The sequence below is a fragment of the Cyprinus carpio genome, chromosome B4, assembly GCF_018340385.1.
Source record: "Cyprinus carpio isolate SPL01 chromosome B4, ASM1834038v1, whole genome shotgun sequence".
Classification (NCBI taxonomy): Eukaryota; Metazoa; Chordata; class Actinopteri; order Cypriniformes; family Cyprinidae; genus Cyprinus; species Cyprinus carpio.
Genome location: NC_056600.1, coordinates 2,953,381 through 2,964,388, shown reverse-complemented (window position 1 = coordinate 2,964,388; position 11,008 = coordinate 2,953,381). Strand labels below are relative to the sequence as shown.

General features: G+C 34.6%; 1 protein-coding gene across 2 annotated transcripts in view; it reads left to right on the top strand.

The window, feature by feature from the left end:
- Nucleotides 1–247: 247 nt before the first annotated feature.
- osbpl8 (oxysterol binding protein-like 8) overlaps nt 248–11,008 on the top strand; it is a 72,878-nt gene continuing 62,117 nt past the window's right edge. For both annotated transcript variants that reach the window (XM_042721617.1, XM_042721615.1), the window contains exon 1: nt 248–578. The gene's annotated coding sequence lies outside the window, so the exon portion shown is untranslated. The remainder of the gene's footprint in view (nt 579–11,008) is intronic.

Sequence of the window (11,008 nt, the reverse complement as noted above, 5' to 3'; positions counted from 1 at the left end):
GTTTCAAAAAGAAATAAACACAAACCCCTTCATATACGTGATTATTTTGTGGTTTCACAACCCGTTAGACTTTTAATGTGATTTTTAAAGACCCTCCGCGTATGTGACAGACCCCGCCGTCAACAGCTGTTCTGAGATCTGTCCGAATATTTAAATGAAACCCACGTGATCCGGCATTCCATCTCAGAGAACTGATCCTAGACCCGCTCCTTTCGCGTCACAATCGAACGTCGATCCCTCGAGCGCGGCAGTCAGAACTCAACGATCGCAGATAAACAGTCTCTCAGAGGAAGGAAGATAGACGAGCGAACGATTACGTGCGGCTCTATCGCAATTCAACGCTTGTATATCGCATCAAAACGCGTTTAATGTTATCAGTTAAAACTTTTAAGACCCCCGCTTCCCGATCACCTGTCAATCAGCGCCAAAACACGCCTGAGAAGTTTTAACCCATTTACTGATGCACTGACAGACGGATTCTCCTCAGACGACGCAATCTAAACAAATCACATTTTACCTCGTTCTCTCAAACAAAAGCCTCTGTTTTCCCTCAGGAGGACTTCGAGTGGACAATTAAGGTTAGTGTTTATGTTTTGTAATTCTGTATTTACACACATATGACCTGCTCTCCGTGGGCTGTGTCCCAAAACCTAGTGAGCTCCCTATCTAGACAGCATATTTCAGCATCATAAGCTCTTGAGGGGGTTTTGGGCGGGTGTCATCGATTCACGCAACATATTTGAGCTTTAAAGACTGTTTCAAAACACAGCAAGCTGCTGATCTAGACTGTATTTCAGTCGAATTCACCTTTACTATATAAATAAATCAAGGAAAATCATACTAGTGCAGTGTTTTGGACACGTCCAGTGTTATTGTAGTACAAGGTATTCCTTAAGTACCTAAAATGAAACTGATGTGTGGTCTAGTTAGGCAGCCCACTAGGTTTTAAAACGCAGGCTGCATGTTGCAGATCTTGTTGATACACATATGCTCCTATGGATCATCCTCCTTCATTTAGATCATTTATTAATGAGCATTTTGCACCTAAAAGTCTCGAAATCCTCATGAAGCTGGTTGAGTTCAGAGGTTTAGTGTAGTGAGCATGTGTGTTATGTAAGCTGAGCTGATGTGACACACTCCGGCTGCTTTTGTAGTTAACCTAAACAATGATATTTATGCATGCAGATATCATTCATAAATATTTACAAGGGTTCACAGCAATATACCATTGTTATGAAAGTGCAATCATAATAAATACATGTGGGGTCTTATTCCAGCAGTTCTGTGCCTTTTCAAAAAGTACCATGGTATGACTGCACAGCATCACATTTTTAATAAAATCACATTTTATGAGATCTCTTATAAAAATATGAACATTAAATAATATGGTACTCAGGCTGTGTGTATAGAAGTAGCATGGTGTTATTGTAAACCATACAGTATTTTTTTTTTATTGTACAGGAACAGTTTTATTATACTATTTTAATAGATTTCTTATAGTATCTTTATTATAAACTGTAACAAATAATTTTCTGAAGTTGTAAATAAAACAAAGATTATTAATGTTTTACAAGAAAATAAAATTTTTACATTTCATTCAATGTGTTGCCGTTTCTTTGTAATTTTTTGTGAAATTTACTAGTGATTTATTTTTTGTAACGTTGTATAGTAGAATTTATGATAATTTGGAGGAAATTTCTGTCATTTGTCTTTAATACTCAAATATATCCGGTGCAAAGTGGACCAAAACATGTTAGTTAGTTGTTTTATTTAACCTAGACCTATATTTACCTCGTCCCGTTAATGTTTTCATTGTTGTAAATCTCTAATTACCATGAGAGCATTCTAATAATAATTTGGATAACATGCTGAATTATTATAGTAATAATAACAGTAACTATATATCATTAGTTAATTAGGCTTTAATTACATGAATTTGACCAGAAGACATACTCTGAGTGACACTGTTTAGCCTGTATTGTTGTTTCAGGCTCTGATGTCTCAGATTAGACGAGAACCGATACACACACGCACCAAAATCTTGTGTTTCTGTGTGTGTCTTTGACCTTTGCGTAAAGGTTCATGTTTCCACTTTCCCTTTTAGAGGTGGACTGGTGTTCAGAAACCCGAGAGTGCACTTCCACGCAGCTCTCTGTGTCGCTTTGTTGAAGTGAGGATGTGAAATGTTTTGTGTAGCACCTGTAAGGGTTTTCTTAACAATGCATGTGTGTTATATTTAGCTGTAGCAACTGCTATCTAAACGTGTAATCCTAAACCCGTTGTAAATATTGTTAGTGTGTTGTACAACCCTGATGTCAAACACTGACGTTTGAGTCTGATGTAGAACTGTGTTCAAGGTCGAAGTGCGTGATATTTATGTCCTTGTCGCTGCAGTATTCATCGTAATTTCAAAAGATTGTTTGGTTCGTATGAAAGCGAGCACGTGTACAACTCTAACAAAACATTATAAGAGACAGTGATCGTCATTTGCCTGTCAAATAGAGTTTCCATTCCTGCGTTGTTGTGTGTTACTGGCGCTGCTGGTGAGTTTGGCGTCTTATTTTGCATAGTGTTACCAGCTGAGGACACAATCCAGCTTGTTTCTATTATTTCTATACATGCAACTGCAAAAAAAAATCTTTTTTTTTTTCCTTTTTTTTAATACAATCAATCAGTGTTGGGTTTAATGCATTTCTAAGTAACTGTAATTTAATTAGTTTTTTCTAAAAAGTAAAGTAGGAGATTACTCCTAATTTAAGTACAGTTACTTCTGATGTAATTGCATTATGTACTGTATGATTCTGTGTAAAACAATAATGGATTTGACATCAAATAGTGGATTTAACATCTAACCTTAATATTTATGTTTTCAATTCTAACCGCCCTTAATTGCTTTTAGTTCAGGAATAATTTATGCAGTTTTATAGTGTTTATATGAAAGAATTCATGTCTATCTTTGTAATGTTCAAGACAAGTGGCTGAGACTGGATTATTGTTAATTACACTGTTGAAGATGTAATTAAATACTTTTTAGAGTGACCCACCCAACACTGCAACCGCTTATCCTTTGACTAAAAGATCTTAATTATTGAGAATTATTTTTATAATGTCAGTAATGCTGCAGTTGCATTTTTTTTTATAAATAATATATTTTTAATATATTAAATATTTTTTATAATTAAATAATATTGTTATCAATTAATTTATTAAATAATATAATATGTATTTATTTGAAATTATTTATAAAATAATAATAACTTCATTCTTATATAAATAGAATACTAAATTATATATATTATTTTATTTTATTTTATTTTAAGTTTTTTTTTTTTTTCCAAGCATTAATTATATATATATATATAAATTAATATGTTTTGTTTTTTTTTTTTATTTAATTAGAGTTAATAGTTGGACATCAGTGCACTGCCACTTTTTAATATTCCTTCATGTAGCTCTGCGACACTCTACAATGACATTTTAGACACTGCTCTACCCTAATAATCTTATATTAGTACCTCAGGACTACTTATAACTCTTAACACTGTCTACCCTTATTGTATCTGTTACTGCCATTTATTTGTACTGTATGTAATGCTCTGTCTGTGTCTGTTGTTCTGCCTATGGTCACTGAAGTCACTCAAAATCTCAGTGCCCTCCACGTACGTCTATGTCTGTTTATGTCCTGTTGTTGTCACTGTATGTCTGAGCCTCGTCACAAGCATTTCAGTGCCCAGTTTTCTCCAGTGTTAACTATGCAAATGATAAATAAAAACCTCTTGACTCTTGACTCTTGATCAGTGTATCCTGATTCACAACAAGTGACTCTTGTTGTGAATCATTCAAAGATTCTTTGTTAATATTTAACAATTTAATCTTAATTGTAAAGGCCCAGCGTACAAATTCACAGTTTTTTTCCTCCGCCTGGTCACGAAGCATGTGCTCAGGTGCAAACCCTCTGCACCCCGACAGAGTCGTGACACTTCATTTATATTAATGACCTTCCCGCTGACTTGGACGCCTTTAAGGCTGTGGCTGTAATCTCTCAAAACCGCCTTTATTTTTGCCTGAATACCAGTTCAAATGGAGTTTTAATCTTCATTAAATCCATCACCTTCATTATGGTTTCTCTTGTGTCCTTCACAAGGCTCTGAATGTCAAAGCTGTGAGGGGTGTTTGATATCCAAAGCATGCGCTTCTTGATTTGGGAGGGTGACCGGAGTGTAAAACCAGCCTCTGTACCTTGAGAAATGTATAAATCAATGATCTGCTTTGTGAGAAGGAAGGGCAAATTCATAAACATAATGTGACATGTGACAGATGAAACCGAGGTCAGGTGAGAACAGTAACTGTTTCTCGTGTGATTGTGTGTCATGTTGATATCGAAACTCTTAAAACAGGAAATGCACAACATCTGATTAAAACACTTCTGAGATGAAGGGTTTAATGTTATGGAAACATTCTGATTTATACTGTAAGTAGATTTTTCTGTATAAAATTTGAGTGCCACGTGGCACTAGGATTTGATGTGTACCGGGGTATTTCTGTTTTTCATTAAGCACCATCTAATGTCAGGGAGTGATTTTTTTCACTCGGCTCATCACCAGCGAAAATCGCATGGGTATGAACACAAAAGACACGTCGAAAATCATTGGCGATAAGCGCGCTTGATAATCATCACGGTGTGTACGAGGCTTCATATGCTGGTTTATTATCAGTGCTGGAAACTGTTATGCTGCTTAATATTTTTTTGGAACCTGTGATACTTTTTTTCAGGATTCTTTGATGGATAAAAAGTTAAAAAGAAAAGCATTTATTTAAAATATATTCTTTTCTAACAATATGCACTACAGTTCAAAAGGTTTCTTTTATTCTTTCTTTTTTTGAAAGAAATTAAAACTTTTATTCAGCATGGATGTGTTAAATGGATAAGAAGTGATAGCAAAGATTTATATTGTTAGAAAAGATTTATATTTTTATATTTTATATGTATGTTAAGTTTTCTCTTTATTGTTATCATTGGCATATTGTCAAAGAGTCTAATTTTAACGTTCATTTTAACGCGATTTCTCGATTTCTAAAAAATAAATTCAATTCGAATTAAACGATAAAATCTGAAAAATCGAGTAGCCCTACTCTCTTACCTTGTTATCAATAAATTGCCAATAAATGACCTGCATGATAAATTATTCCAAACAAAACACAAAGAGTTTCCTTTGCCAGTGTCTGTGTGCCAGTGGTCGTGCCCTGACTGGTTCATCTGTGCGTCTGAGAGAGACATGTTGCTGCAATGCATTTTTAATTCTCTTTGTTAAATATATCGTCATTGAGGGCTCGGCTGAGAGGCTTGAAAGAAGAAAAAATACTCCATAAAAAAAAGGTAAAAAAATTTTTTTGGCTGTTAAAAGTAGTCTAAAGTACATGGGATGAATGTCAGTGTTAGCGTGCCTGAGGCTCGCGCTGATGACTTGGTCCTCATGTTAATGAGGTTTGGTTTGGACTGAAGGAATCCTGCACTCCCTTATGACACAGATTCCCAGCTGAGAGCTGTTGTTAGGGGCTCCTGGACGTGTTCTTTGGGCTGAACTAAATATAGCTCTCTCTCAGAGGTGAACGGTAGGGAATGCGGCCGACTGTTAGGAGACACACACAGAGAGGAGGTGCATGCTCAAAAATAAACCATTGATGGTTCCGTGGAGATCCTTTAAAAATTGTAATTCCACAAAAGGTTCTTTAGAGTTTAAAAATGTTCTTCATTTAAAAAAAAAAGTTTAATACGAAGAGCCATAAATCAAACTTGACTGAGAGTCATGGGCCGAAAGTAAATGTTGTATTTTATACAGTAGAGCTAACATATCGATCTCTCCATTTTAATCAGTTCTCGCTTTTATGAACTGATATTGAGCCGCAAATACCACGAATCGATCTTTGCTGTTTTCAGTCGAAGAATAAATACTGTTTTGACGCCCTTTAATGTGTTGTGACAGATCACTGTAGCGCCTCAGTTCAAGAGGCACTGAACCGATCATCTCTTTCTCTTTACTACTAGTTATAGCAAGAAATAAAGATGAATGAACATCAGAAATGGTTAAAGTAAGCAGAACAACTAACTAAAATGTTTCCTGTTCGATGTAATCGCTCAATCAATGTTTCAACCACGGAAAGACAACCATAAAACAGCTTGTGAGCAATTTCAAGTAACCCTTCATTCACCTCAAAAAATCCATTCAATTTGCTAAATAAATGCACTATATTAAAAATTAATTTTGTTTTCTTAACCTGTACTTAATTATTTAATGTATTGAATAAATGTCATAAAATTTTTAAATGACATTAAAAAAAAGATGACATCCAGTGTTTAAATGTTTATAGTTTGACAACAAACTGGAGTAGAAATGTAATTATATCATTAAGAAATTATCATAATGAAGTTTATTCTAAAATAAATTCTAAAAACTGCCTTATGTGCATATAATTTACATTTAAACTTTAATATTATAGTACTGTACTTAGAGATTTTTTCTTTGAGATCAATTGATGTGCTATACCTGATTGCCTGTATATCCAAATGAATCAATATCGAATCAAATTAAATCAAATAATGATGAATCAAAATCAAATTTTGAAAATGGTCTCTATACCCATCAAACTATATTAAACAAAAATAAATAAATAAATAAATAGAAATAAAAACTATAAACTAAAAATTTTTTTTTAAAGTTTTTTTTTAATCAAATTCACATTTCAATGCAAAAATAAAACAAAAAACATACATTAGAAATAAGGATATGTTTTAATGGCACTTTTTTCTCTTTCTTTGGTTTAACCCTACTTATGTGATATTGCATGGAAGGCCAAATCAAAGGTCATTATTAGGCTGGTTTGTGCAACTCTCTTCTATGGCATCGCTGAAAACCATCCTTTTTTGTAAAGAAAAGACCTGCAAAGTGGGCTCAATCTCAACTTTTGGTTCCACCAGAATTTTTTACAACATAACAGGACAGAAAATGCAAAACTGTGCACAGTTGCATTAATAATAGACCACGGTGCAGATGTTTTATGGAGCAATGAGACGGATGGTGCCTCTGAATGCATTACTTTGGGTGCGACTCTCTCTCTTTGATGCAGAGTCGGTATGACTGCTATTCTACACCCTCTTCCTCCCCTTCAGCGCTGAATAATAGAGTTTTATGTAGCTTTTTTAAGACACCAATGACACATAGACACAGAGGGTTGTCTGTCTTTGTTTGGTGTATTTGCGAGGTTATTGCTTCGCCTCGAGCGGAGGTTTAAAATCTCTTTAATTGAAAACTCGCTCAGGCCACTTTAAGACACATTGATGTGTGAATCTTCACTAATTGAATATCAAATGATGAAGAGGCTGTTGTTGAGAAGCAAGTCTTCGTAAGTATTTGCAGCTGGTGCCCTGAGGTGCTGGATGTTCGGCTTTTGTGTGGCTCTTATTACATAATTCAATTTCCTGGCTCCGTTATTAAATGAAGTCAACCTTTTGTGGCTGCTCATAAAAGTGTCACATGGTGCTGTCACAAGACGTCTTTCTGTCTGTCAGGGTGGGTGATTTGTGTTATCTGTGTTCATCTGGTTTTGTTTGTGAAGTTTTGTGGGAATGATAGTGATATTTTTACTTTACTAGTGTGAAGAACCCAGTCTTTAATTGCTGTTGTGGTGACTTAAACTTTTAAAAAGCTGTTTCTCTCACTTCCGGCTAAATAATTTTTTGTTGTGTGCCCTTTCCTAGTTCCTCTTTTTCTCTTTTGTCTTATAATTCATTTTTAGTTAAGTATGGCTGCACTCTCAGAAAATAAAGTACATAATTGTACCTTTAGGGGTACAATGGCTTGTCACTGGGGCTTTTGTACCCTTGTGATTTGTACCTTAAGAGACCAGTTTTGTACCTGTGGTGTCAATTTTGTACCTTAATTTAACAGTTGGCTTTGACAGGGTACAATCATTGACTATAATGAGATATATATTTTACACACACACACACACACACACACGCTGAATTAAAATCAGAATTATTAAATCCTTTTAAATTTCATTTTAAACACAATGTCTAACTGTGACATAAAAAACGATCATCAACTGAGTAAGTGTCATTTGCCTGAAAGTCCATTTCATCTCGACGTCGGTTACTTCTATGCCTGCTTCTGATATTTTTTGAAGGACCTCCTCAGTTGAAAGGCCTGTAAGAACCATGAGTAACCGTGCTATGTCTTCGTCTCCGCCAAAAGAAAGACCACGAACTGGACGTTCTTTTAAATTGAGATTCAAGCAGCCAATCAGGGCTGGCTCTACATATTAGACACATGGCTTAGCAGAGGCTGTCTCTTGATATTGTACCTTAACCTTTAAAAGAAACGGTACATATGCTTGGGAACATATATGTACCTTTTTGACCCTCTAAAAGGTACATACATTTATCTTGAGGTCCAATAATAAGCCCTATGGGGTACGTTAGTGTAGATTGTACCTTGGGGGACAGAAATGGACTCCTACTGTACCCCTATTTCTGACAGTGTGGGCATTTTTTTCTGATTTTATTGGAATGTAGCATTTCATCACTTGCTCACCAGTGGATGCTCTGCAGTGAATGGGTGCCGTCAGAATGAGAGTCCAAATAGCTGATAAAAACATCTTAATAATCCACACCACTCCAGAACATCAGTTAATGTCTTGTGAAGCCTAAAGTTGTGTGTTTGTAAGAAATAAATCCATTGTTAAGACGTTTTTAACGTCAAACTATCAATTCTGGACAAAATAAGAGTCCATAATCTATAATAACACTTCCTCCACTGAAAAAGTCCATCTCCTGTTCTCCTCTCACATCAAAAACCACCCACATAGAGCTGTTTTGACTTGAAAAGGGAGCTTGATCTGTGCAGATTTCTCTCCTGATTCAGACCACTGGAGGAAGCAATATTATGGATATGAGGACTCCTACTTTAACCAGAAGCTATTGTTTGATGTTAAAAACATCTTAATGATTTGTTTCTTACAAACACAAAGCTTTTGGCTTCACAAGATGTTAACTGATGTTCTGGAGTGGTGTGGATTATTGTGATGTTTTTATCAGCTGTTTGGACTCTCATTCTGACGGCACCCATTCACTGCAGAGCATCCATTGGTGAACAAGTCATGTAATGCTACATTTCTCCAAATCTGATGAAGTAACAAACTCATCTACCTCTTGGATGGTCTGATGGTGAGGACATTATGAGGAATATTTTCAATTTCACATGAACTGTTCCTTTAAGCTGAACTGTTCCCCATTTTCTTCCATTTTTGTGATCACTACAAAATTAGTTGCAGCAGTTTTGGTACAAATCTTGATCTTTGGGACAAATGACTCCTCTTTGTCTCTCAGGACAAAATCACTAGAAGATCTTGGAAGTTAAGCCACTTAAAGTCATAAAACAGTTGTCTAGTGGTACGTGTCCCTCCCTTATAAGATTTAGATTTAGATTGACACTTGTTTATCCCTTGGCTTAGCTGTTTTGTCTGCTCTATAAATGCTTCAGCGGTGGGACACTGTAATACGGTAGTTTTTGAAGAACAATTCACGATAAACAATCAGGGTGTGTAAGTGAGGTTACGTCATGGAAACCCGCTCGGATGTGGGCAGAGATTTCTCCCTAGTAACACCGATCTGACCCTCTAATCTGTCTAAGCCTTGTGCTGAATAGAGAAGGAGAGTGAGAAAGAAGGAGAGAGTGACGGTGGCGTGCTGACAGGCCGCAGCGGCCTCGAATCATCAGCTCTGTGGAGCGAGCGCCGGCTCACACTGAGAGGTTGGAGGTTCAAGGGTTTATGCATGGACCATCAGCACTGGGGGCTTGAGAAAGATGTGATGTTGCTGTGGATCACTATAAATAAAACTGAAACGAAAAATAAAATAAAGAAATAAATGTATTTTGTAATTGTACCGTGTTGTTTTTTCGTAAAACAAAAATTCTACATTTTTGTAATGAATGATATTTTTATATTTAAATAATCTTTATAAATATATAATTCTGTTTTAAAAGAATAAATAAAGATATGTATTTATTTTAGTTTAGTAATATATTATATATAATATATATATATATATATATATATATATATATATATATATATATATATATAAAACAAATTTTATACATGTAATTCTATATGTAACAGATTTAAATTTAAAAAGTAAATATATAATATTTCATATAAAATGATATTTCATGATTTTAAATAAGAATTATACATATAATTCTATATATATATATATATATATATATATATATATATATATACACACACACACAAATATGTATATATAATATTTAAGGGATATAGAATAAAAGAAATAACATTATGCATTTATAGATTTATATTATATTAATGCTAAGATAAATGAAATAAAACTACATAATTCATGTATAATAAATTTAATTAAAAAGTTTTATTTTATTTTAGCCTTAATTATATATTATATATAATTGATTTGAGTAAAAATGGTGCTTAATAATGCTGTAAAAGAAAGGAAATACAATATATATAAGATTTAATTATAAAAACAAGCATGTGTATATAAAATATATACAATTTAATCATATAAAAAGGAAAAAAAATAAATACATAAAACACACACGCCATGGTTATGAGGTCATAGTCATGAGCTCATTAACATATGACTGATTCTATTTACATATCAGTACCTATTCTGAATTTAGAAACTTATAGCGAGAATGTTGTTACTAATTTTTTTTAAAGAGGTTAAGTTTCTTAGACATTTGAAGTGGTCTTCAGGGGTGTGATGCTGCAGAAGTGACTCATGAAGCGTGTTGTCAGACTGTGGTCTGTGTGAGCGTGTGTGTGATGATACGAGCCGGTTTGTTCAGTGTCTCAGTGGGGTAAATGAGTCGCTCGAGCTCACAGAGGCAGTCTGTGTAGAGACGCGTGAAAAGAAGATATTTTTACTGAAAAACACACCATTTATCTACCGCTGCCACCTGGAACA